Source organism: Candoia aspera, chromosome 1, assembly GCF_035149785.1.
Source record: "Candoia aspera isolate rCanAsp1 chromosome 1, rCanAsp1.hap2, whole genome shotgun sequence".
NCBI classification, from domain to species: Eukaryota; Metazoa; Chordata; class Lepidosauria; order Squamata; family Boidae; genus Candoia; species Candoia aspera.
Window position 1 is genome coordinate 49,745,878 of NC_086153.1, and position 23,173 is coordinate 49,769,050.

Below are 23,173 nucleotides of genomic sequence, written 5' to 3' on the forward strand. Positions count from 1 at the left end.
TTTGTTATTGCATACATGCACACTTTTCTTTTTTCTGTTTTCTGTTTTTGTATTGTTTTTCTGCAAAACTTAGAAACTTCTGCTATAGAAATTGAATAAACAAATAAATAAATAAAACTTCTTAAAATAAATAAAGAGGAAAAAAACATAGGACTGCCCATCAAGAACATTTGGAAGCTACAGCTGGTACAGAACAAACGTGCTTGGGCAATGATGGGTATATCCCACTGCTTAGGGAGCTGCATTGGCTGCCGGTTAGCTTCTGGATGCAATTCGAGATGCTGGTTGTCCCCTTTAATGTCTACATGTTCCAGGCCCAGTTACCTGAGAGACCACCTTCTTCCATATTCATCTTCCTGTCTGATCAAACTGAGTTCTCTCCAGGTCCCATCCCTACGTGACTGCTGTTTGATGGGCCTCAGAAATGGGCTTTAGGAATGCTCTCAAGATCCATCTGTTCCATCTAGCGAATGGGATGGAACAGGGGATGCTCTGATTGAAAGTGAGAAGGGGTTATTTTCCTTTTCTCTTATTGATACTTTTCTCTTATGATGAGATTGCTAGCCACCTAGATCCTTTGGGATTGGGTGGCATATTAGATGGAGTAAATAAATAATTCTCTGTATATATAGTAAATAAATGGACACAAGTACTGTATGTTTCAATTATGTTTTCTTTGTTACCAAGAGATCACATTACACTGTGTGTGATAATGTCCACACTTATAACAAATAAGTGAATTCTACAGAATTTTTCCATTGAATTCTTGCTCTAAAATCATGAATTCTAGTCCCACCTTTTGGGGAGCCGGGGCTGTTGACGACCAACAGGAAGCTCTGGCGTGGTCTGGTCCATGAAGTCATGAAGAGTCGGAAGCGACTGAATGAATAAACAACAACAGTCCAACCTTAGGCATGAAAGCCAGCTAGGTGACCTTGGGCCAGTCACTCTCTCTCAGCCCAACCCACCTCACAGGGTTGTTGTTGTGGGGAAAATAGGAGGAGGAAGGAGTATTAGGTATGTTTGCCACCTTGAGTTATTTATAAAAATAATAAAGGCAGGATAGAAAATAAATAAATAAAATAAATAAGTATATTGAAATAATAAAAAGTGGTACCTTTGTTTATTAAACAAATAAAGAAACCCACATATTTAATGTAGTTATCAGTTGCTTTTCTGTCTGGGAGCCTTTGAAATATATGGTATAAAGCAAACAAACAAACAAAAAAATCACAAGAATAAGACAATAAAGCCAACAAAATCTATCATATACAAGGCATATTGACCATTAATTTAACCACTGAAGTACCTCAGCACTCCTCAGCTTCAGCGTAATCCAGGAAAAGAAGCTGCAGAGCAATGCTTCATGTTTGTGCCCACATGCTTCAAGCCACCTTTTCTCTGTAAATTCAAAGCACGGCACAGCCCTACCAACCATCCTGGGACAATAAAAGCGTTGAAGGCCAAAGGTTGGATGACATAAAATAGTCATAACAGGTCAGCAGAAGATCTGTCACAGGAAGGTGCATGTAAACCTCCAGAGTAGAGACTTGGCATTTAGAAGGTATCAAAATTTCGATCCTGCTTATAGAAATTTCAGGTAAGGACAGTCACTCTATTTTGTATGTTAAAATAAGCACTTTAACTATGCATTCCAGAAAGTTGGCTCATCCTAATAATAATAATAATGGCCATGAGGCAAGTGGAACCTATGTGAATATTCACATACAGGCATGTTTTCCATGTAGAATTATTTACTACTCAAAATAGCCCAGTGAAGCTTCATGGATGAGTGAGAATTTCAACTTGTGTCTCTCCACATCATGTCCTGTGTTCTGCTTACTACAGTACACTGGTTTTCTTAAAACATACTTCCCATACTAGTTTTCATTAATACTTTCCAACTTTTAACAGTAAATTTATGGAAACAGTAAAAATTCTGCATAGAGTAAAACTATGCAGTAATAATATCTGAATCTGACTTTAGGATGACAAAGAAAAATCCCATACTCCTGATGCGCTAAATGCTTGGGATTTTAATGCTATCCCCTACGAATCTAATATAGCTTTTCAGCCATGTAGGAGTGGCATCCATAAATTGGAAGATAGTGCTTAGGAATTTGGAATATTCACTGGAGGCAGCCCATTTTAAACAAACATAAGCAAAAGGTATAACTTAAAACATGCAACATTTGCAATCTGTCCAACAATATTTTCTCCTGAATTCTTTGTGTGAAATTGTAAAATCATTTGAACCCTAAGCCTGTTTAACATAAAATCACCTACACTAAAACAAAATAGTTGTAGCACTGGAGCCTTGTTTAGTTTATCTCCCCTCCCTCACACCCACACACACACACACAGAGCGCACGCAAGAGTCTCTCATGTTAACAAAGCACCCATTCTCATACTGCTGTCATAATGAAATCTTCAAGGAGCAATAGAGTTAAACTGCAGGTGCACCATTCCCCTATTCTCCATGCAGCTCTGCTAGATGGCATCAACAGTTGTTCTCCTATTTTCACTGCGGGAAATTACCAGGTGCTCCCTATATAGGAATAATCAAGTGAAATCTAGGTCAAAATCAAAGGAAGTCTGCCCTATCCATTTGATGGGAAGAAATTCACATGCAACCATCTGCCATGTCATGGCAGTGGAAAAAGCAAGAACTTGTTTTTCAATTATAATACATCCATAGATACTCTATGGATAGAGTGGACGAAAGGGCTGCTGCTTTTTTAAAAAAAGGATTATTTTTCCAAAGGCAATAAAAATCAATATAAAGCTGCATATTAGAGAAAATTTATAATCATTATTCAAATAGCTGACTTGAAACGGTCCCTTGTTCATGGGGAAATCTTCAGTTAGTTTTTCAAGTACCAGCAGTTCAGTCGAAAGATTCACCAACTGCCCTCTGGAGAAAACTGGAGATCTGCATTTAAATGGAGATATATTGTTTCCAAATGTGCAGTACCTGGAAGGCAGATATTGTCAAGGTTTCTTAGCGAATGGATTTTAAATTACATTAGATAAGTTTCATTGCTGTAACCTTTATTGTTTTATACAAGGGTAGCTATTTCCTTATTATTTTGTCTGCATATATTTTTGTCCTAGTAACTTAAAAGTACATCCTAATACATAACAAAGCTTCCAAATATATTGTTTTATAGACATGTGGTGTAGACATGGCCATACTGGCCTTTGTGAATGAAACTGTAAACTAAACTTAAATTATGTTTAGCAAGTTAATTGAATTATATGGACTAAATCCATAAAATACTTTATAAAATGTATTACATATCTTTTTTTTTTATTTTGTAGAAGTATTTCAGAGATATTTAATATATATCCTCTGGCATCTAACTCTGAATTGTTCCCTTTACTTTACTTTTAAAAATGTCGAACTTTAAGCATCCTTTAAAACATATGTGTAAAAATAGAGAAATTTCCCCCACCTCTGAAAGAGGGATGTGGAACTCATGTAAAACCCTATACATGGGGAGATGACATAATGTAACATCTGTATACACAGTTCTGAAACTTTGAAGTATATTTTAAAGCATTCCATTTAATATCACCTTTTAATATATGGTTATGGTTAATAAATTTGTAGATAATATATTGAAAAACTCCTCCAGATCAAATAATTTCCCCTTTCTCATCTTGCACATTAATGTAAATTTATATGTGTATTCCTTTTAGCAAATAAAACCCATCCAGAATAGTTTTGTATAAATAAGCAGTTAAAGCACATGTAACATTCATTTAAAAAAAAAAACCACAATCTATTTCAGACACTCAGACATTAGTCTTGTTGAATTTCTGGTTGCAATGAAATGTCCCTGTAAACAACATGACAGAGAAGAGACTAAGATAGCTTTCTCAGCAATGCTTCCATCAGAAGCCCTTCAACTGCCTCCTTACTTTTCTGTGCCTTATCTTACAACACTGAGATTCCAATGTTGATTCAAATTCTTGAATTCAAAATGAAAGGTAGAAATATATTTCAGATCACTTAATATTAAAACACTGATGCCATAATCAGCAGTGGTGGGAACCTGATGGACACAGAGTATTTTAGATAGTAAACTTTTCATTTGGGGAATAGACTGCAGAACAGAGTATGATAGTGCCTATGCTTAATAAAGTTATATTATTTACTTAATATTTAACACATTAAGTATCAAATTACCATTTGCCATATATAGCTTTAGGTAAGAATTTTGTGACTTAATTACAGATTATTATTACTCCACTTACATACTGTTGTGTAGGCAGTATATTAAACGTTTAAATTATTAAAATAGCTCCATATAGAATTAGCATATACGCCAACTAAAACAATCCTCCCTCCAGGTATGATTATTCTTAAATATTATTTATTTAATAAATTTATATGGCCACCCATTACACATACATGACTCTGGATGGCTAACAAAAACAAATAAAAACAGGATAAAACAACCAAAATGTATCGGTTATTATTATTATATTTTTAGCCCACCTTTGTTTTGTACAACTCAAGGTGATCTACATAATGCTCCTGCCTCCTATTTCCCCCACAACATCCCTGGCTACTGTACAGTAGGCCATAATCTGCTGTGACCTTTAGCACTTGTAAGGTCATCAAATGCTACTTGAGGGTTCCATGCTTGTTCGAAATCAAAATATGCAGTAAAGTCAGCACACTTTACGTATCAAATAAATGCTGCCAAAGGCCCAGAAATGAAGAATGAGAACTGCAAATCATTTTAATTTCTGAGTTCTTTTCTTTAATATGACAGTTGAACTAATGATATATCCATAATCATGAGCCAGAAGGGAAAAAGCACAGACTTCTTATTCCTCATTTTAGATAGGACATTAAAAGCGAGGTTCACCAACTTGATTCTTATATTAGCTAGAAATGCCTACTCCAATACACTTTTACTCAGAGAGCATTAAGACTTTCACTCCTCCTTCCTGTGCCCCACATACATTCCAGAGGGGAAAGAGGGACCTTGTGGGATATAATATACTGGCTTTAACAGGGATGTCTTCCAGGAAATCGTACTGCAATCTTTATTCTACTGAACTGTTACATGCCTTGAAGTCAGATCTATTACAGAAGACAGCAGTCGATAGTGACATCTTTCACCAGCTGGATGCCTTCTAAATGGGAAGATGTAACTCACATACATACATAACTCAATCTAGACCTACATATCTGGGCTACAAAACTCCAGAGAACTACCAGAGAGCAGCACAGAGTTATAGAAAACTCTGCTATCCCACAGCCCTCTGGCATTTTGGTAGGCCCTTACCAATCAACATGGCTTAGAGAAAGCTGTTTTATACGGCCTCCTCATACCTTTTCACATGAAATCAGCACTGGATGCTTAGAATCTCAGCTCTAACTGCCTTATCTTTCAAATGCTACTATTCTAATGTAGCATCTTCCATTAACATATCTCACACATTGTTATTTGAAGAACATTCAGATTTACTTTCTGTTCTCATATACTTATACAACAAGTTCTGTATGGAATCAAAGCCTATGTCAGCCCTTCAGGGTAAGCCAGGTCAGGAAACAGACACCGCAAGGCTTACTGGAGCTCTATTGTTGTAGGGTATAATCCAAAGTCTCGAAAGCCTGCCAGACTCCTCCCTTATACCTTGTAGAATCAAGGCGGGGTTATTTGGAGTCTCTTTCTCACACTCCCTCCTTTCTCAGGACTAAGTTGTCATTTACTTTCTCCCTTATTATCTCTTAATGGTTCCGCTAACAGTTCTTGCATTCCTTCACCAAGGCTATCTCTGCAATCCCCTATAGCCTGTTTCATAAGGTTTATAAAATGTACAAACCTGAGTAATCATCACCCTTGATCCCACCCCCATTTTTCCTGAGCCTCTGGAGCCAAATACACCAGTCCATGAGTAACTTCCAAGTCCATTTTCATAAGAAGGTTTAAAAAACATTAACGATAAGCCCCTGGTTATAAAACCTCCTTTCAAACTACTCAGAACTTAAAGGCACAAATGCCCAGATTCTTTATTCCCAACATAAAGGTGTTCTCCTTTGCACAGTTAATTATTTCTTTCATTAACCACTATACACACAGATGTAATTTGAAGTATGAGATTTTAAACTATTTTCCTTCAGTGTTAGAAAAGTGTGACACTCACAAATAGAGGGTGCAAAACATTTCAAATTCCACAATTTTGCATACCCCAAGCATATGTTACAGTGTAATTATACTATATACACACCAAAATGCATGCTCATATATCACATAGCACCCTGACTTCAAAGACTTTGGAACCAACACCTAAGAAAACAGAAGATATGAAGCAACTCACAGAAGGGAAGGTACTTATATCCCCAACTCATATCTCATAAAAAATGGCTCACTGTCATGCACACATACCTTGTCCAGCTTTTCTTTCCATTTCTCCTTTTTTAGAGCAGCAATGCTGTTCAAATTAGTACAAGTAATATATAATGTATATCAGAGGAAATATGAAAATATATTAATATTAATATTTAATATTAATATATATATACAGCATTTTTTGTGCATGTCATACCATAGGCTTTTACTTTACAAGGGGGTGTAAGAACTTCACGCCATAATCCCACACGCCTCTTCATTTTGTGAACAGCTCTGCACCATTTGTCACTGCCCTCTCTCTCTCTCTCTCTCTCTCTCTCACACACACACACACACACACACACACAACCAAGTCCCACTTCAGAAAAGCTTATTTTCCAGAGTACAGCTCAGTTCATATTAAGTTGAAAGCACATTGCACTGAATGGTATTTATTCCCCAGTTTACAGTACAGAAGCCTAAACAGCCTCAGACAAGCAGCATCATGTAGCAAAATTAATAAGCAGAAGAATGGATAGATATATGGAGATAGACAGACTGTTAGATAACAAATGATAATAAATTTCCTGGCATTAACTGGCAGGCCTCTTTGGCTCTTATAAATCACTCTTACAAAGTGTTTTAAGAAAGAGAAAAAGGAGGGGAGGGGAGGAAAGAGACGCTACCGTCTCTTCCCGGATTGCTCTCGCCATACGCAGCTTTTCGTGGACAGTGTACCAAGGTCCTCGGACGGACCGCGCTGCCCTTGGCAGTCTAGCAGGCGAGACAGTAAAGGTTGCAACCGATTGGCAAAACTGGAGGAGGACGGAACTTCTCAGATCCTTGAAAGAGGATCAAGGAGAAGTGGGATAGGGGTACATTCCGGTCAGCAACAGATAATGATAAACAAACACAGGTACGATTGCCAGCACACCGAATTGGTAATAGCTTTAAAGTCGTCCTTCCGCTCCAATCCTGTTAACTCCCCCCGCCCCGCACGTTAACCCCCAACCCCCCCCTGCTTTATCTCAGAGGGCAAAATCGGAACAAAGCCTGCAAGAATCGAACCTGTCAGGTATACACATAAACAAAACAAAACAAAACAAAAACTACGCTATCCCTTCATATGGCAAAGAGCGAAGGCGAACAGGCGGAGCGGAGAGAGAGAAAAAAATCAATAATGCCTGTTTGGCAGCTTTGACTCTTTGATTTCCATGAAAAAGAATCGACTCCTAGGCAAGTCCCACGGAACAGGGTCTGAGGGCAGAAGCGGAGGAGAGGAAGAGGAGTGTAACAGAGCTATCAGCTGCTCGCTGCTCCGATTTGTAAAGAAAAAACGGAAATAAAAATGCCCCGGGTGCAATGTTTGCTTCCAGATGTGTCTGGTGATAGAAGGTCTGGACTCGGTTTACCTGGTCAGGGCAGAACCGCAGGCGGGTTAATCAGGTGAGTCGCCGGGAATTGGAAAGAAGCCGAAGCCCGGTTTTTTGCTAGGAAAGTCTACAACACCATGCAGGGACATTGCAAAATCTTTACACACGCCTCCTTTCACTGGGCTTCCGCGACCTCAGCCGGAGAAGGGGGGAGATGCTTGTCCGAGGCAGTCTGAGGGCCCCTCCTCAAGCAGTTGCCCGGGGATCGGTAGGCTCTCCCGCAGGACAGGATCCATTGAAACAGCTGCTCCGCATCAGGCGGAGCAGCCGGGGAGGGGAAGAAAGGCGGCGGTGGGCACCCGATGGATACAGGGGCCTCCCTGTTTCCTTGGTAGAGTCGAGCCGCACTCAGTCTGACCCAGGACGTCACTCTGCCTGTCTGTTTTCTCAATGATAACTTGGCAGGAGAAGGGAAAAGCTGCGATCTTTTCCCCCTTCCCACTAAGATCATGATTTGGTATGTGAATTTTCTCTCATGCATTTTAACATATACGTACGTACGTATACGGTGTTTTGTTTGGCTTGGTTTTTTAAAAAGATCTTCTGTGCATAATCATGGGGATCATTAGTTGCTTCTCGATTGTATTTGCGTTAGTTTCAGTCTGCTTGCCTTCCTGCCTGTATCTGTTGTTTCTTTGCTGTTGTTCTTAAAGGGGCTGGGCAGAAAGAGAGTGACAGTGGTCGTGGTAGAAATTCAGTTTTCTTAAAAAAGAAAGATGGGTAATACTGTCAATTTGGTTAATTCATATATCGACATTTCTTTAAAGAGTGCAACTTATAGCCCATAACTATAATTTCTCAAAGCATCCAGGTCCAGAATGGATCCTCCCACACCCCACAGACAGAACCTTCAGAATTGCAGCCATCCTTCAGGAAAAGTGCACCAGTATCCAGAACTGGTGATAAATTTCTGTCCCACCACAGCACATCTGACTAGTCTAGGTTACGTTTTGCCCTAATCTATCTCAAAACTACCTCTATATACTTGTTCAAGAGTTCCAGCACCTTCCTGGTGTTGAAGATAGAAAGCAGAAGTAGGGTTGTGTATTGTCTCACCACAGTCTGAACTCCTGGTTAACTTACTCAAGTGATTGCATTAGGTACATAGAAAACCAGAGAGAACATGATGATGTTAGAAAGCATAGGAGACAAATTGGAACTTCCTCATATAACAATGGACAGAGGACAGAAACTTCCCAGTATTCCCTTTTGATTTCACATTGACTGCAAAGGGGTAAATATGATATAAATTTAATAAATAAATAAATAAATAATAATAAATAAATATGCCTCAAGTTCTTCCATTCTCCATTGTTATTCTGGGAACACTGTAAGATACCTTCAGCTGAGAGGATGATTCTTGACCTAAATTTACTTCATGTTCAGTGAAGATTTGAACCTAGTTCTCTGGTTCTAGTCTAGCATTTAGACACTTCACATTAATTTTCAGTATGTATAATATTTTGGCAAAGTGAAGACCTTGCTGCAGGAATATTGCCCTCCTCCAGAGAAAGGTGGACCTACCTACTTGCCTGCAAAAATATTTAATCTGTGGTGCTCCATCCTCACAATGTAAATATAAATACTGATGTCAACTTTGACCATCGGATACACAAAGCAAAGTCTTAATGACTTGTAACTTACTGGCAAAACTCCATTTAATAAAAGCTTTTATATATTATAACAAGGGATCTAATTGGTCACCACTTTTGGTATAATCCCATGATAGTTGTAATGTGGCTTCAGCCTAGACCCAACTGCCAAATGCTCCTTTCAGGCTCTTGCCAAGTCCCATTGGAAGGGTGGGGGCGGGGGGAAGAGAGAGAGAGAGAGGGAGAGAAAAAAGAATAAGTAACACAATCCGAACACTGGGTATTAAATTTATCTCCTATCAAATGGGACCTCTTACATAAGATCCTCTTACATACATTTTCTGTGCCATGAAGTCTTGGCAGTAGTGGTAATACTAGTTGGGTATAAGATGTCATTTATTGCAAAGCAAAATTACTTCATAAATTGTCTTTGCTTCTGAACATCCAATTCATAAATTTCCATTAGCACAATGAAAGAGAAACATCACCCTTAAATTTTCAGTCTTAATAGTATAGTTTAACATATTGTGAATAACGGGAGTGGGGGACAGCTGAACATTCAAAAAGAAACTATGGGAATCAGTGCTATAAAAGTTTTTCTTGTAATTGTATTTTCTTTATACTTACTATAAGTATACAGAATTATATAGGCTTGTAACTGCTTGTTATCTTCACAGCTTGGAAGCTGACCTCATCTAAGAATATCCATATGCTATAGCGATAAATTTTGGAATTGTTAGAGAAATAAGAGAACATGCAATGAAATCCTAAGGATATTTACTCAGAACATAATGGGATTTGTTTCTATGTGACTGAGCTATAGTTATTAATAAATGAATCAGATTTTTTAATTCTTCAGAATATGTTTCATGTTTCTAAATATTCTTCAGTATCCCAATATACCTGTGAAAATAATAAAGTATATAGTTCTATTTAGAGCTCCATTTGACAGTAACATAGAAATAAATTCCTAATGAAAGTAAATCACCCATATTAAACATATATCTGTACATTTATAATCTAATCTTCACTGACCTCCACTGGTGGAAGCCAATCAGTTTATCTGCATAATCTGCATCTTGTGCATAATCTTACATATACCAGAAAGCAAGATATTGTTTATAAGTTCAAGCACTTAGCCAACAAATAACAAATATTAATAAAGAAGTCTTGGTTACCATCAACTCACATGGTTTTATCTGCAAGAATGAAAAATGGGATGTAAAAAAAAACCTATAACATTCATAACTTCTGAAACACGTGTACTGAGAACAATGGGAGCTAGATATTCATGAGCAAGTATGTAGAAAACTGCAATCAGAAATTATAAGAAAGCTGTAGTAGCTCAATTTGTCCAACGGGGATTTGAATTCATACCTCTATGCTTCATTGCTTTGAAACTTGAAGACAGTTTCTGTTACAAACATGAGCATCTGGTGCCTCAACAACAACAACAAAAGTTAAACATCTTGCTGGATATATGTTATATTTTGGCTGCATTTATAGCAACTCTCTGGCCAAAGACTACACAAGATGTTCACAGAAATAAAAACGTGAAGAAAACCAATTAGATCCAATTTGCAGATGTGATGCCAATACTAAAATTTGCCCGTGAAAGCCATTTACAGCTGTTTCAGAACAGAATATAGATAGCTGTATGTGAATAGTATGTGTGTGGAAATAGATTGAATGTGTGTCATACAGGTTCAAGCAGAAATGCTTATGAGCGGGGGTCTTTAGACTGAAACTTATATTTTCTAGATAAAATTTATATTAATGTCAGAAGCAAATATGTGCCTTGTAATAGACTAGAATGAAAGAAACCAGTTTAAGCAAACACTTTTAATATTTAGATGGCCTTGATGAATTTTAAGAGAATTGACTGTCTCCTTTGAGACAGTCCTTGTTAGTCTATGTATTTCCTTGACATACATCCATATAAAAGTTTTGGCCTACAGGTGCTCCCTTTTCATTAAATCAGGGCTGGCTTTTGAATATTCACTGAGAAATATACTTTTAAGACATCAAATATATTGGTCAGTTTAAAAATATAGGCTCTATTTATAATTTGTACACTGTTCCATTATAAATTGAGGTTTTGCCCAGTTATCTGGGAACAGTTTGACCCTGTTGCTCCAGAGGAAGTGGACAGGATCCTAGGGAATGTGAGCTTGGTCACCTGTGCTCTGGATCCGTGTCCCTCCCAGCTGGTAAAAGCCTCTTGGGAGGTGACAGTGGGTACTGGTGGTGGTTAATGCATCTTTGGATGAAGGGGTGGTGCCCCAGCCCTTTAAAGAGGCTGTGGTTTACCCACTTCTTAAGAAGCCATTGCTAAATCCTATCCTGATGGACAATTTTCATCCTGTCTCCAACCTTCTTTTTTGGGGAAGGTTTTTGAGAAGGTGGCTGAGCTGCAATTCCAGAGGATCCTGGATGAAACAGATTATCTGGACCCCTTTCAGTCAGGATTCAGGCCTGGATATGGGATGAAAATGCATTGGTCACACTTTTTGATGAACTCTGGAGGGAGCAGGATGGAGGTAGTGCATCCATCCTTGCTCTACTTGACCTCTCTGCAGCTTTTGATACCATTGACCATGGTATCCTTCTGGACTGGCTTTGGGGGTGGGGGGTGGGGGAACACTGTGTTGTCCTGGTTCACTTCCTTCCTCCGAGGCCATTTTGAGTTGGTGTTGATTGGGGGCGAGAGATCCAGCCCTCGGCCCCTGCTTTGCGGGGTTCCGCAGGGGTCAGTGCTTTCTCTGCTCCTGTTTAACATCAACATACAGCCGCTGGGTGAGATATCACTCAGTCACCATGGGGTGAGATATCAGTATGCAGATGATACTCAGTTGTACATCTCTGCCCATGGTGAGTTAAGTGACGCGGCAACTGCCCTTTCTCAGTGCCTGGAGGCTGTTGAGGTCTGGATGGGGAACAACAGGGTGAAACTGAACACTGGCAAGATGGAGTGGCTTTGAGCTCAGGACCCTTTGGTTTCTAGAGAATTGCCATCTCTGGCCTTGGATGGGGTTGCACTGCCCCAGATAGACCCTGTGCATAATCTGGGGGTTCTCCTCAACTTGTGACTCCCGCTCATGGAGCAGGTGGCAGTCGTGGCCAGGAGGGCCTATGTGCAACTGTGAGCTGTGCACCAGTTATACCCATTCCTGGACCAGCATGCTCTTCTCACAGTCACCCACACCCTAGTCACCTCCCTTTTGGACTATTGTAATGCACTCTGCATGGGGCTGCCCTTGTAGAGTATCCAGAAGCTTCAGTTGGTTCAAAATGTGGTGGCCCACAGAATTTTACACAAGCCTAGATTTGCACATGTGTCACCTCTTTTGGGACTTCTCAATGGGTGGCTCCCTCCCTATGGGATATTCCCCTGGAGATAAGATTGGCCCCCACCATGATACTTTTCCAGAAGGCCCTGAAGATGTGGTTTTGTCAGTGGGCCTGGGGACCCCAGGGTGATATGGAGCCATTCAAATGGTTAATTTGGGTGCATTTGGTGCTGCTGTGGGGGGTGGGGGGTTACTGTTTTTTTGTATTTTGGGTTTTTAATTCTGTAAGCCATCCAGAGTCACCATGTGTGAGTTTGGCCGCCATATAAATTTGTTTATAAAATAAAATAAATAAAATAAAAATAAATCTAACCGAAGCATTGATCAGAGATTGCTTCAGTGAGGAACTTCTAAGCAAACCAAACAGAAGTTTAGAGAACAGTATCAGTAAAGCCCAGTGATTTTGCAGTGTGAGATGTAATTCTGAGTAATTTACAAACTGGGATTTTGTAAGTTACTGAAATCGGAGAACCATTGCCATAGGGAACAAGAGTTTGAATAATATCTATGTCCAGTTCACACAGAATATTGCTTTATGGGAACATTATAAAATTGAAAGTCTGGCTGAGTCTAAAGAAAAAAACACGTGCCATGATTTAAAGCACAGCAGAAGCTTTATTAAAAGCATGCTGACTTAGTTCATAACACAAACTTTAGTAGGTATATATTTGCTGAGACTGAAGAAGTTAACCAAATCTCTAGAATTAAGTTCATTCTGAAAGGGCACGATGTAAGTTAAGGGGAATAAAACACTTTCATACACCTGTAATGCATATTTAAGTTAGAGTGGAGATTATCTTATAGAAGAGAAATACCTTTTTATACAGTTATCAAGCATTCTCCGAACAGCCTGCTTTCTTCATGGTTAGGGAATACATAACAGAAACCAGCATTTTTTGTAGCATCACAGAAAAGGCTTCAGGTTTACAGCCATGTACTTTCAATCTCTCAGCCCCTAACTTCAAGTCTACTATGCTGATTCCAGTGCAGCTGCTTATTTTGGGAAATCCTGAATAGCTTTATAGACATTACTAGTTAGTGTCTAACAACACAGATAAGAATGGGCTGTTGCAAATGGCTGGCAGTGCTAGGGAGAGATCACTCAAGAGGTATGTGAATATGGGCTTATGGAAGAAGATAGCTGAAATCTGAAACATACAGTAATTATAAATCTCTCAAATCCATTTAAGTTCATCTTTTCGTTACAGTCTCCTATGATCAGAAAGAAGTCCATGCACGATCAGCCCGTCATCAGAAGGACCAAATAGTTTCTTAGAACTATCTCAGAGACTCACTGCAGTAGGTAAGTCTTATTACTTTTTATCCCCAAAGCTGAACCCTCTAGTCAGTTGGATAAGAAAAAATGAACAGAAATTGGGAAAGCTTAAGAATGATGATGATAGTAATGATACTATAAATACATATATAAGCACAATCTCAAATAGAAATATGCAGTTGTGCAGCCTGTATATTTAAGTAACTCATGAGCCTTGCAAATTTTTAAAAAGCATGTATTTCATTAAATAGGCTGTAGAAAGTGAAATAAAAAAATATGGAAAAGAGTCTGTAAAAATGGTGTGAGGCAGGTATTTCGCAATGGATGTACACAACATGATTATCAAAATACAGAAGACATGGGGCAAATATTCATGTAATTAAAATCGGTAAAGGAAATACAGTGGCTTTAAAGAAATATGTTGGCTACAGCAACGTGTAGCATTGTTTAAAACTTTTAAGTTGCAATTTTATTCACCACAAGAAGTGAAGTCTTTATTCGATTTTCAAGCACAACCAAATCCATTGTGGGTTACACATGAGAACTGAAAGCAATCCCTGTGTCTGAGGGATTTACATTGTTTTATTGCAGTGGAGAACAAGATCCGTGTTATACCAGTGACTGACTATAATAAAAAGTTGAAATACAAAAGTCTGCCTATATAAAGACATACTAGCTTTAGAGAATATATGACGTTTCTCAGTTCATCTAGCCTAGCCTTGTCTATTCTGACAAGCAGTGGCTTTCCAAATCTTAAGCAGATGTGCCTGTCAGCCCTGTTATCTGAAAGCCTTTTATCTTTGGATGCCACTGTCTTAATTTAGGCTTGACTGTGTACAGTGGATAACATTGTGCCATTTCCCTACAGATGCTGCAGCTAGGTTTTCAAAAAAAGTTGGATTAGGACACTGTGAGTCTGGACTGACTTTCAATATAAGACACAATGAGTCTGGCTATAGAGGGTTAGGGTAGAGTTGAGAGAAAATTGCATACTCCAGAATATCATAGATGAAATGTAAAAAATAAATGTAAGGAAGAATACATATATTAAATAATATGTAATGCATATCAAACATTCTTTTAACGGGAGAATGTAAACCAAAGCAAAATATAGAGATGCTAAGAAACATGTATCAGTTATATACTATCTTCATACAAATTTGAATAGCTTTCAAGAAACAGTATGTTATCCTCAATACACCTACAAATTCATAATCCACATTATAAGTGAGCCTGCATTTAAATGGTTTGGCTGTGTGGAGAAATCCTGTTCAGGATTCTAGTGATTTCCCTTTTCCAAAGTATGGTTTAATTATCCTCGCCATTGTTCATTTTCCCCTAACTCAGTTTTTTATTCCCACAGAACATGCTCAATCTTTCATTACACCTTTTCTTCTTCTCCTTCCTCATGTTTTAGTTTCTTTATTTCTACTGGGTGAAAAGTCTACTGAAGTCTATGGACTTCACTATTATCAGGCATATGTTTTCATGCACTTCTGAGATGTCTTAAAGAACAGAGAGGTAACTGAAACAATGAATATAGGTACAAATAAATATTGAATTAAAATTACGTGTCACAAAGATGCATTAAAACTCAAAAACTAGAGCGGAAGTGGTATCGTGCTCTTTGCCATTCATCCCTATATTTGGAAATTAAATGTTAGGTAAAATAGAATGGCTAATAGCTAGCAAACTTCCATTATGATTTTGATAATGTTCCACATGAGGTGAAATGGGGGTTCTAATCTATGCTGAAAGGGAAACCAGAAGCTAGTGTTTAGTATTCTAGCTACTGTAGAAAAATGGTTTTCAGTATAAAAGAAAACAAATATTTAAGTGTGAGCTCTGCATATCATGATCACACTACATCATTCCTATTGGCAACAGTTTCTTCCCTCAGAAATTGAGCAGTATAAACCATTGAAGCTGTACTACTTTCTCAGAGTGATGTGGGGGGGAGGAGGGGTTATTCTGTTAGAAGGAAATGTTAAAGACAAAGAATAGGTAAATGAATATTTTCAGGGACCACATTGGTCCTGTCATTAGCAAGAAGACTACAGGTAGTCCTCGCTTAACAACCATTCATTTAGTGACAGTTTGACCTTACGATGGTGCTGGGGAAAAAAACTTACAACCAGTCCTCACAATTACGACCGTTGCAGCATCTTCCCAGTCACATGATCATGATTTGGGTGCCTGGCAACCGGTTCACATTTATGACAGTTGCAGTGTCCCTTGGTCATGCAATCGCCAACCTTCCTGGCAGGCTTCTGGCAAGCAAAATCAGTGGGGACCTGCATGATTCGCTTAATGAACACATGGTTTGCTTAACACCCACAGTGATTCATTTAATGACTGCTGCAAAAGGTTGCAAAATCGGGTCAGATTTGCTTAATGACCACTTCGCTTAGCAACTGAAATTCTGGTCCCAATTGTGGTTGTTAAGCAAGGACTACCTGTATGGGTCATCAAAAGGCATCACGGTGATAGATTTGATTTGCTATTCTTGTATTGAAAGGATGGCCAGAGATGCTTGTGGGATGTTCTCCTTCAAGTGCCCAAATGACTTTTTTTTTTTGGCTTTGGGCATGATGGACTTCACTTTGGTGTGAGATGGGCAATGAAAGCTATTTGTTTCTTTACATTAGGCAGCAAAATATCTTGAGCCAGTCCTGTCAGAAACAACACTTCATTACTCTTAGAGATCTTTTTGACTTTGATGGAGGCAGCAAATTATGATTCTTCCTTAGCATTGTTACAGACCGAAGGTCATTTACTTTTTCCCAGAAAGCTCAATGGCACACAACCTTTGATATTAGCAAGTATATCCTTCCAAACAAATTTGTCTCACCTTCATGCATTATAATTTATAGACTTAGTGAACATGATACAGACATAATGTGGTGTATATGACTTGGATTCCTTAATTGTCTTTTCTAATATTTTTCTATCCAGGTAAAATCCTATGAGAAAAAAATGGAAAATGAGGGAGAAACAGAAGTTATCTATCTACCTTGGTTTCTTGCTTCTAGGACTAAACAGGCATTTAGTTCCACCCTCTGTACCTGCCATTTCCAAATAAAGATAAGTTCAAGGAATAATAAATTGAAAATTTAAAGAGACAAAACTAATAAAATCATGAAGCATGGCAGCCTTTTTCTATCAGCATGGCCAACAGCCATTTAGGAAAGCCAGAATAAACATTTTTATAGCAAATGTAATCAAAGAAGAACAGTTCTTATACATCAAGACCAATGGCAAGTGGACCACTTAGTGACCTTATAACATTAGAATTATAGAGACTAATCTGAAGACCTGTTGTGCAAATCCCAGTATTTCATAAAATCAGATAGTAAATTCAGATACTCAGAAGCAATCCCATTTTGTTCAGATTATTTGGAGAATAAGCAATATAAAGATTGCAGCTGGATTACATTTGTAATATAGCTATTTTATGCTATGGGAATTAAACCTAAGTTTGTATCCAGTTAAACCCATTCAATTTTTTTTTAAAGAAATTACCAATAAATCAATTTTAAGGCATTACTCTGTCATCAGAATTGCTATCAGTGTTTTATGTCTAAATTTTAAACAATTGTATGATTCTTTCAAATAGGATAGCATGATTTGCCCAAATATTATGGCATATTATCTTATTCTGCAATTTAATTTCTGATGTTCCAGCTCCTTCCTTCTCTATCCTGGTTTTCCATGCCTTTCTCATCCAACAACCAGCTTTCTATGATCATTGGCCAAGCTGAGTCCTCATTGAGCTGTTTCTCCTTTTAGAGTTTTATTTTGATTACAACTTTGGGGGTGCAGTACTTTTTCCTCCTGATTCTTCCAGCCTATGCATATGGCTCCTTAAATAAAGTATAAACTCACAAAGGGAACTCAGTGGCTTGGCTCCTACATGTCTGCAAAAGCATCTCCTTCAAGTGGACCAGGGCCTATCTTCTCAAGTAGGGAATATCTAGGATCACTGCCATATGGGAGATTTGGGTATGGGCTAGGAGATTTCTGTAATTGCCCAACCTTTATAGCAGCCTTCCCCAAGGTTTGGATGGTGCCCACCCCCTCTGGCATTTAAGAAAACAGTTTAAATAGAACTCTTCCACAGGGTCAGCCCTTTGAGGTAGACAACTTCAGGAAACTGACACCATAAGGATTCCAGTAATGTTAGTTTATTGTTATAGGGTACAACCACAGGATCTTGAAAGCCTGTCAGGGTTTCTCTCTGTTCCCCCTATACCAAAAAGAATCAAGATGGGCTTATTTTGAATTTCTTTCTTAGGGCTTTCCACTTTCCCAAGACTGGATTGCTGTTTTGCCTCCCCTAATGGCTCCCCCATTCCAGGGTCATCTCTACATTTCTTTATACATAGAGCCTTTGTATTTGTAAAGATTGTTGCCAGATGCTGAGCTGGGTTGTGGTTTTCTTATTTTAATGCAATGGTAGGACTTGTTTTGGAATGTGTCCAAATATTAAAACTGTAAATAACTAAGTAAACTAAAATGACAAATGCTATCCAATATATGTTGGTATAAAATAAGGCAAGAGGGCAAAATCCTTACCTCACATATGTGATGATGGGATCTGAGCTGGTGACTAGCTGAGGGTCATGGGACTGTGGTAGACAGATTGATACAGTGTCAATCCAGCTCGTGCATGGCAAGAGTGAAAGAGAGTAAAAATCCCTGTAACTAATTAGCAGTCAGGGAAAAAAGCTTCTGATATTTCCTGGAATGTATACAGATTTATAGTTTGCCTATACTTGGAATCTTCAGCAAAGGATCGTTACCTTGTCATGGTGCTGGAGCTTGAGCACCTCAATGATGCCATGAGCTAAACCGCGAAGGGCCACCCAAGATGGGAAGGTCATGACAGAGAGATCAGACTGAATGTGATCCCTGGGGAAGGTAATGGCAACCCACCCCAGTATTCTTGCTGTGAAAACTAAATGGATCAGTACAACCAGAGATACGTGGGGATACCATCGGAAGATGAGACCCCCAGGTTGGAAGATGGTCAAAATGCTACTGGGGAGGAACAGAGGATGAGTTCAACTAGCCCCAGACGTAATGACACAGCTAGCTCAAAGCCGAAAGGATGGCTAGCGGCCGACGGTGCTGGTGGTGAACAGCAAATCAGATGTTCTGAGGATCAACACACCATTGGAACCTGGAATGTAAGATCTATGAGCCAGGGCAAATTGGATGTGGTCATTGGTGAGATGTCAAGATTAAAGATAGACATGCATGGCCTGGGAGAACAAAATGAAGCAGGACATAGGCTGATAGAATTTTGCCAAGACAACTCACTCTGCATAACAAACACTCTCTTCCAACAACCTAAGAGACGGCTTTATACATGGACTTCACCAGATGGACAACACCGAAATCAGATTGACTACATCCTTTGCAGCCAAAGGTGGCAGACATCTATACAGTCGGTAAAAACAAGACCGGGAGCTGACTGTAGTTCCAGTCACAAACTTCTTCTTGCACAATTTAGGATCAGACTAAAGAGATTAGGGAAGACCCACAGATCAGCTAGATATGAGCTCACTAATATTCCTAAGGAATATGCAGTGGAGGTGAAGAATAGATTTAAGGGACTGGACTTAGTACATAGGGTCCCGGAAGAACTCTGGACAGAAGTTCGCAACATTGTTCAGGAGGCGGCAACAAAATACATCCCAAAGAAAGAGAAAACCAAGAAGGCAAAGTGGCTGTCTGCTGAGACACTAGAAGTAGCCCAAGAAAGAAGGAAAGCAAAAGGCAACAGTGATAGGGGGAGATATGCCCAATTAAATGCAAAATTCCAGAGGTTAGCCAGAAGAGATAAGGAATTATTTTTAAACAAGCAATGCATGGAAGTGGAAGAAGACAATAGAATAGGAAGGACAAGAGACCTCTTCCAGAAAATTAGAAACATCGGAAGTAAATTCCAGGCCAAAGTGGGTATGATCAAAAACAAAGATGGCAAGGACCTAACAGAAGAAGAAGAGATCAAGAAAAGGTGGCAAGAATATACCGAAGACCTGTATAGGAAGGATAACAATATCGGGGATAGCTTTGACGGTGTGGTCAGTAAGCTAGAGCCAGACATCCTGAAGAGTGAGGTTGAATGGGCCTTAAGAAGCATTGCTAATAAAAAGGCAGCAGGAGACAACGGCATCCCAGCTGAACTGTTCAAAATCTTGCAAGATGATGCTGTCAAGGTAACGCATGCTATATGCCAGCAAATTTGGAAAACACAAGAATGGCCATCAGATTGGAAAAAATTAACTTATATCCCCATACCAAAAAAGGGAAACACTAAAGAATGTTCAAACTATCGAACAGTGGCACTCATTTCACATGCCAGTAAGGTAATGCTCAAGATCCTGCAAGGTAGACTTCAGCAATACATGGAGCGAGAATTTCCAGATGTACAAGCTGGGTTTAGAAAAGGCAGAGGAACTAGGGACCAAATTACCAATATCCGCTGGATAATGGAAAAAGCCAGGGAGTTTCAGAAAAACATCTATTTCTGTTTTATTGACTATTCTAAAGCCTTTGACTGGGTGGACCATAACAAATTGTGGCAAGTCCTTAGCGGTATGGGGATACTGAGTCATCTTGTCTGCCTCCTGAAGAATCTGTATAATGACCAAGTAGCAACAGTAAGAACAGACCACTGGTTTAAGTTTGGGAAAGGAGTACGGCAGGGCTGTATACTTTCACCCTACCTATTCAACTTGTACGCAGAACACATCATGCGACATGCTGGGCTTGAGGAATCCAAGGCTGGAGTTAAAATCGCTGGAAGAAACATTAACAATCTCAGATATGCTGATGATACCACTTTGATGGCTGGAAGCGAAGAGGAACTGAGGAGCCTTATGATGAAGGTGAAAGAAGGAAGTGCAAAAGCTGGCTTGCAGCTAAACCTCAAAAAAACCAAGATTATGGCAAGCAGCCTGATTGATAACTGGCAAATAGAGGGAGAAAATGTAGAAGTAGTGAAAGACTTTGTATTTCTAGGTGCGAAGATTACTGCAGATGCTGACTGCAGTCAGGAAATCAGAAGACGCTTAATCCTTGGGAGCAGAGCAATGACAAATCTCGACAAAATAGTTAAGAGCAGAGACATCACACCAACAACAAAGGTCCGCATAGTTAAAGCAATGGTGTTCCCCGTAGTAACATATGGCTGCAAGAGCTGGACCATAAGGAAGGCTGAGAGAAGGAAGATAGATGCTTTTGAACTGTGGTGTTGGAGGAAAATTATGAGAGTGCCTTGGACTGCAAGAAGATCCAACCAGTCCACACTCCCGGAAATAAAGCCAGACTGCTCACTTGAGGGAATGATATTAAAGGCAAAACTGAAATACTTTGGCCACATAATGAGAAGACAGGACACCCTGGATAAGATGCTGATGCTAGGGAGAGTGGAGGGCAAAAGGAAGAGGGGCCGACCAAGGGCAAGATGGATGGATGATATTCTAGAGGTGACGGACTCATCCCTGGGGGAGCTGGGGGTGTTGACGACCGACAGGAAGCTCTGGCGTGGGCTGGTCCATGGAGTCACGAAGAGTCGGAAGCGACTAAACGAATAAACAACAATAGTTGGAATACAGTTTAAATTGTGGCCCCTGCATTTCAGAAGGGTTCTGAAGGAAATTACAAGGTGCAGGTGAGGGGGGGAGCTCATAAAGATGGTTTGTAAGGGGACTGTAACTGTCATGAGTAAGGATGGTGAGCAGGGGGCTCCCATCCAGACTGTTAAGCGCATGCGTAGTACTGAGGAATTAGGTAGCCATTCCAAGAGAGACAGATCGGGCCCGCCTTAACCTTTGGGGTTTATATGTCTGGGTTTTTCCCACCCTTCTTCAGTTTGTTAGGATTTCCTGTTATGTAGCAGTAATAAAACACTAGAGACCTATTCCTTGTCTCAGCGTGGTTCCTGGCTGTTAGGACAGTAACATTCTGCATGAGATGGAGAAACTATATAGAAAAGTTTTTTCCCCTCATCCAATGAAATGAGCAATAGTGATTCAGGACAAGTAAAAGGAAGAACTTCACATAGTACACAGTATAGTAATACTATGTGATTTACTACAAAGATGCTGTATTGGTCACCAATTTTGATCAAACTGGGGAATAAATGTTCCAGAGTATCCTAGATAATATGGCTGAATATTAGCTCCAGTATCAAAAGGCAGTATGCTTCTGAATAATATCATTTTATGGATCCAGAATGATAGCATGCTATTATTTTGCTATTTTGCTGATAAGATTCCCACGGATTACTAGATAAGTACCACTAGATCTCCTAATAGGTTAGTAAGGGATCTGTTGTTTGTATTTCCCAAATGGTTTACCTTGGCTGCAACGGAATATGTTTCTCCAGTTTATATTACTGAAACGATGACAGAGGAAACCAGGGGTTGATTTTTACAGATAGTCCTCGTTTAATGGTTGCCTTGTTTAGTGACATTTGCAGTTACAATGGTGATGAAAAAGTAATTTTACAACCAATCTTTGCATTTACAACCTTTGCAGGTCTGTAAAGCAAAGCAAAGATGATGTAAGATCATAAGCACCATCGCAGTTTCACTTAGTGACTGCTTCACTTAACAACCAAGTTGCTGGTCCCAATTGTGGTCACTAAACGAATAGTTTTATATGGATACTATAAACTCTCCTCTGTCCTTGTTCTGCTTGTTCAAAAGAATTACCAGGGCTTAAGATTTCTTACGTGTTACTTCTTTTGCATAGGTTTGGTTGGCGGATCACAGTGTTCTAATAAAAGAGGATAGTACATCTTGCAAGTCTGAATCTTGCCCATCCTTGCTGTAGAAATATGCATTGCTGAATATTACACTACATATATGGAAGACAAGATGGAATGAATCAGAGAACTCAGAAACTGATAAAGTGCTGAATTCAGCCAGGTAACGAGAACACCACCACTGAATTGTAAATGGACATTTCTTCTTTGTCTCTTTCAGATTTTTCCACCAAATGAAAGGCTAAGACTAAAACCAGCAACAGCTAGACGAATACCTCAGTCTGACATAGAGTAGCTCAACAAATTAAGCTGGAGAACATTGTTTGAATTTCTACCCCAAAATCCACTTTAAAAAATGTTACTCAGATTGCAGCAAAAGTCAGTTGGTTCCAT